This window comes from Nicotiana tabacum, chromosome 6 (genome assembly GCF_000715075.1).
Source record: "Nicotiana tabacum cultivar K326 chromosome 6, ASM71507v2, whole genome shotgun sequence".
NCBI lineage: Eukaryota > Viridiplantae > Streptophyta > Magnoliopsida > Solanales > Solanaceae > Nicotiana > Nicotiana tabacum.
In genome coordinates, this window is record NC_134085.1 from 161,687,378 (window position 1) to 161,695,370 (window position 7,993).

A 7,993-nucleotide genomic window follows, 5' to 3' on the forward strand; every position below is an offset into this window, starting at 1 on the left:
TACTACCACCACTACTACCACTACTACTACCACTACTACTACCACTACTACTACCACTACTACTACTACTACTACTACTACTACTACTACTACTACTACTACTACTACCACTACTACCACTACTACTACTACTACTACTACTACTACTACTACTACTACTACTACTACTACTACTACTACTACTACTACTACTACTACTACTACTACTACTACTACTACTACTACTACTACTACCACTACTACTACTACTACTACTACCACTACCACTACTACCACTACTACCACTACTACTACTACCACTACTACTACTACCACTACTACTACTACTACTACTACCACTACTACTACTACCACTACTACTACTACCACTACTACTACTACCACTACTACCACTACTACTACTACCACTACTACCACTACTACTACTACTACTACTACTACTACTACTACTACTACTACTACTACTACTACTACTACTACTACTACTACTACTACTACTACTACCACTACTACTACTACTACTACTACTACTACTACTACTACTACTACTACTACTACTACTACTACTACTACTACTACTACTACTACTACTACTACTACTACTACTACTACTACTACTACTACTACTACTACTACTACTACTACTACTACTACTACTACTACTACTACTACTACTACTACTACTACTACTACTACTACTACTACTACTACTACTACTACTACTACTACTACTACTACTACTACTACTACTACTACTACTACTACTACTACTACTACTACTACTACTACTACTACTACTACTACTACTACTACTACTACTACTACTACTACTACTACTACTACTACTACTACTACTACTACTACTACTACTACTACTACTACTACTACTACTACTACTACTACTACTACTACTACTACTACTACTACTACTACTACTACTACTACTACTACTACTACTACTACTACTACTACTACTACTACTACTACTACTACTACTACTACTACTACTACTACTACTACTACTACTACTACTACTACTACTACTACTACTACTACTACTACTACTACTACTACTACTACTACTACTACTACTACTACTACTACTACTACTACTACTACTACTACTACTACTACTACTACTACTACTACTACTACTACTACTACTACTACTACTACTACTACTACTACTACTACTACTACTACTACTACTACTACTACTACTACTACTACTACTACTACTACTACTACTACTACTACTACTACTACTACTACTACTACTACTACTACTACTACTACTACTACTACTACTACTACTACTACTACTACTACTACTACTACTACTACTACTACTACTACTACTACTACTACTACTACTACTACTACTACTACTACTACTACTACTACTACTACTACTACTACTACTACTACTACTACTACTACTACTACTACTACTACTACTACTACTACTACTACTACTACTACTACTACTACTACTACTACTACTACTACTACTACTACTACTACTACTACTACTACTACTACTACTACTACTACTACTACTACTACTACTACTACTACTACTACTACTACTACTACTACTACTACTACTACTACTACTACTACTACTACTACTACTACTACTACTACTACTACTACTACTACTACTACTACTACTACTACTACTACTACTACTACTACTACTACTACTACTACTACTACTACTACTACTACTACTACTACTACTACTACTACTACTACTACTACTACTACTACTACTACTACTACTACTACTACTACTACTACTACTACTACTACTACTACTACTACTACTACTACTACTACTACTACTACTACTACTACTACTACTACTACTACTACTACTACTACTACTACTACTACTACTACTACTACTACTACTACTACTACTACTACTACTACTACTACTACTACTACTACTACTACTACTACTACTACTACTACTACTACTACTACTACTACTACTACTACTACTACTACTACTACTACTACTACTACTACTACTACTACTACTACTACTACTACTACTACTACTACTACTACTACTACTACTACTACTACTACTACTACTACTACTACTACTACTACTACTACTACTACTACTACTACTACTACTACTACTACTACTACTACTACTACTACTACTACTACTACTACTACTACTACTACTACTACTACTACTACTACTACTACTACTACTACTACTACTACTACTACTACTACTACTACTACTACTACTACTACTACTACTACTACTACTACTACTACTACTACTACTACTACTACTACTACTACTACTACTACTACTACTACTACTACTACTACTACTACTACTACTACTACTACTACTACTACTACTACTACTACTACTACTACTACTACTACTACTACTACTACTACTACTACTACTACTACTACTACTACTACTACTACTACTACTACTACTACTACTACTACTACTACTACTACTACTACTACTACTACTACTACTACTACTACTACTACTACTACTACTACTACTACTACTACTACTACTACTACTACTACTACTACTACTACTACTACTACTACTACTACTACTACTACTACTACTACTACTACTACTACTACTACTACTACTACTACTACTACTACTACTACTACTACTACTACTACTACTACTACTACTACTACTACTACTACTACTACTACTACTACTACTACTACTACTACTACTACTACTACTACTACTACTACTACTACTACTACTACTACTACTACTACTACTACTACTACTACTACTACTACTACTACTACTACTACTACTACTACTACTACTACTACTACTACTACTACTACTACTACTACTACTACTACTACTACTACTACTACTACTACTACTACTACTACTACTACTACTACTACTACTACTACTACTACTACTACTACTACTACTACTACTACTACTACTACTACTACTACTACCACTACTACTACTACTACCACTACTACTACTACTACTACCACTACTACCACTACTACTACCACTACTACTACTACTACTACCACTACTACTACTACTACTACTACTACCACTACTACTACTACTACCACTACTACTACTACTACTACTACTACTACTACTACTACTACTACTACTACTACTACTACTACTACTACTACTACTACTACTACTACCACTACTACTACTACTACTACTACTACTACTACTACTACTACTACTACTACTACTACTACTACTACTACTACTACTACTACTACTACTACTACTACTACTACTACTACTACTACTACCACTACTACTACCACTACTACTACTACTACTACTACTACTACTACTACTACTACTACTACTACCACTACTACTACTACTACTACTACTACTACTACTACTACTACTACTACTACTACTACTACTACCACTACTACTACTACTACCACTACTACTACTACTACTACTACCACTACTACTACTACTACTACTACTACCACTACTACTACTACCACTACTACCACTACTACTACCACTACTACTACTACTACTACCACTACTACCACTACTACTACCACTACTACTACCACTACTACTACCACTACTACTACTACCACTACTACCACTACTACTACCACTACTACTACTACTACTACCACTACTACTACTACTACTACTACTACTACTACTACCACTACTACCACTACTACTACTACTACCACTACTACTACTACTACTACCACTACTACTACTACTACTACCACTACTACTACTACTACTACTACTACTACTACTACTACCACTACTACCACTACTACTACTACTACCACTACTACTACTACTACTACTACTACTACTACTACTACTACTACTACTACTACTACTACTACTACTACTACTACTACTACTACTACCACTACTACTACTACTACTACTACTACTACTACTACTACTACTACTACTACTACTACTACTACTACTACTACTACTACTACTACCACTACTACTACTACTACTACTACTACTACTACCACTACTACTACCACTACTACTACTACTACTACTACTACTACTACTACTACTACTACTACTACTACTACCACTACTACTACTACTACTACCACTACTACTACTACTACTACCACTACTACCACTACTACTACCACTACTACTACTACTACTACCACTACTACTACTACTACTACTACTACCACTACTACTACTACTACTACTACCACTACTACTACTACTACTACTACTACTACTACCACTACTACTACCACTACTACTACCACTACTACTACCACTACTACTACCACTACTACTACCACTACTACTACCACTACTACTACCACTACTACTACCACTACTACTACCACTACTACTACCACTACTACTACCACTACTACTACCACTACTACTACCACTACTACTACCACTACTACTACCACTACTACTACCACTACTACTACCACTACTACTACCACTACTACTACCACTACTACTACCACTACTACTACCACTACTACTACCACTACTACTACCACTACTACTACCACTACTACTACCACTACTACTACCACTACTACTACCACTACTACTACCACTACTACTACCACTACTACTACCACTACTACTACCACTACTACTACCACTACTACTACCACTACTACTACCACTACTACTACCACTACTACTACCACTACTACTACCACTACTACTACCACTACTACTACCACTACTACTACCACTACTACTACCACTACTACTACCACTACTACTACCACTACTACTACCACTACTACTACCACTACTACTACTACTACCACTACTACTACTACTACTACTACTACTACTACTACTACTACCACTACTACTACTACTACTACTACTACTACTACTACTACTACTACTACTACTACTACTACTACTACTACTACTACTACTACTACTACTACTACTACTACTACTACTACTACTACTACTACTACTACTACTACTACTACTACTACTACTACTACTACTACTACTACTACTACTACTACTACTACTACTACTACTACTACTACTACTACTACTACTACTACTACTACTACTACTACTACTACTACTACTACTACTACTACTACTACTACTACTACTACTACTACTACTACTACTACTACTACTACTACTACTACTACTACTACTACTACTACTACTACTACTACTACTACTACTACTACTACTACTACTACTACTACTACTACTACTACTACTACTACTACTACTACTACTACTACTACTACTACTACTACTACTACTACTACTACTACTACTACTACTACTACTACTACTACTACTACTACTACTACTACTACTACTACTACTACTACTACTACTACTACTACTACTACTACTACTACTACTACTACTACTACTACTACTACTACTACTACTACTACTACTACTACTACTACTACTACTACTACTACTACTACTACTACTACTACTACTACTACTACTACTACTACTACTACTACTACTACTACTACTACTACTACTACTACTACTACTACTACTACTACTACTACTACTACTACTACTACTACTACTACTACTACTACTACTACTACTACTACTACTACTACTACTACTACTACTACTACTACTACTACTACTACTACTACTACTACTACTACTACTACTACTACTACTACTACTACTACTACTACTACTACTACTACTACTACTACTACTACTACTACTACTACTACTACTACTACTACTACTACTACTACTACTACTACTACTACTACTACTACTACTACTACTACTACTACTACTACTACTACTACTACTACTACTACTACTACTACTACTACTACTACTACTACTACTACTACTACTACTACTACTACTACTACTACTACTACTACTACTACTACTACTACTACTACTACTACTACTACTACTACTACTACTACTACTACTACTACTACTACTACTACTACTACTACTACTACTACTACTACTACTACTACTACTACTACTACTACTACTACTACTACTACTACTACTACTACTACTACTACTACTACTACTACTACTACTACTACTACTACTACTACTACTACTACTACTACTACTACTACTACTACTACTACTACTACTACTACTACTACTACTACTACTACTACTACTACTACTACTACTACTACTACTACTACTACTACTACTACTACTACTACTACTACTACTACTACTACTACTACTACTACTACTACTACTACTACTACTACTACTACTACTACTACTACTACTACTACTACTACTACTACTACTACTACTACTACTACTACTACTACTACTACTACTACTACTACTACTACTACTACTACTACTACTACTACTACTACTACTACTACTACTACTACTACTACTACTACTACTACTACTACTACTACTACTACTACTACTACTACTACTACTACTACTACTACTACTACTACTACTACTACTACTACTACTACTACTACTACTACTACTACTACTACTACTACTACTACTACTACTACTACTACTACTACTACTACTACTACTACTACTACTACTACTACTACTACTACTACTACTACTACTACTACTACTACTACTACTACTACTACTACTACTACTACTACTACTACTACTACTACTACTACTACTACTACTACTACTACTACTACTACTACTACTACTACTACTACTACTACTACTACTACTACTACTACTACTACTACTACTACTACTACTACTACTACTACTACTACTACTACTACTACTACTACTACTACTACTACTACTACTACTACTACTACTACTACTACTACTACTACTACTACTACTACTACTACTACTACTACTACTACTACTACTACTACTACTACTACTACTACTACTACTACTACTACTACTACTACTACTACTACTACTACTACTACTACTACTACTACTACTACTACTACTACTACTACTACTACTACTACTACTACTACTACTACTACTACTACTACTACTACTACTACTACTACTACTACTACTACTACTTTTCTTGAATGCTTGTTTGATTCCATAATAAAGGATTTTGATAGAAAGTTCAATTCGAAAAATGTTAATTCAATTTCTGATTTTATTAAGTGTGTAGTTGATTTATGCAACACGAATTTTAATGGCTTTTTTCGAAATTCTCAGAGCTGGGCAACGCTGGCCCAATTGTTGAAATGAATCGGTCGTTTGGCTGCCCTTTACGTGCTTATCCTCGTGGGCTAAGTGTCGGCCCAAGTTCCTAATGCTTGCCTTTAATTGCTTTGTTAACTATGTAATAATTTGTCCCATGTGAATATTAATGTTCTTTAGGTTTAATTAAGTGCCTAATAGATTGGGGTGTGCCATTTTTCAACCATATCACCTATGGCCCTCATAAGACTAAATCAGGAAATTACTTTAAGAGAAATTTTGAGACGCGCCATTCACACAATTGAATCACATAGCCTATGGCCCTCACAAATGTCTTAATTTAGATATTAAAAATGAACTTCGTAGTTTGCTTTAGGCGCGTCGAATATATAATTATCATGGGTACTAAAATCCGGGGGTGCATTTCATGTGACCCGGTTTTAATTTCCAACATGGTTAAATAGAACGTGTCGTGAACCACAGGTGCATTTCATGTAGCGTGGCTTGCGATGTGTTTTAAATAACCTCGAATCAATTCTTTAAATATATAAAAGCGGGTTTAAAATATAAATGCACATAGGTTTAAATGTGTTTTAAAATCAGATAATTAGGCCAATAATAATAGCTGAGCGATCGTGCTAGAACCACGAAACTCGAAAATGCCTAACACCTTCTCCCGGGTTAATAGAATTCCTTACCCGAATTTCTGTGTTCGCGGACTATAAACAGAGTCAATCTTTCCTCGATTCGGGATTTGAACTGGTGACT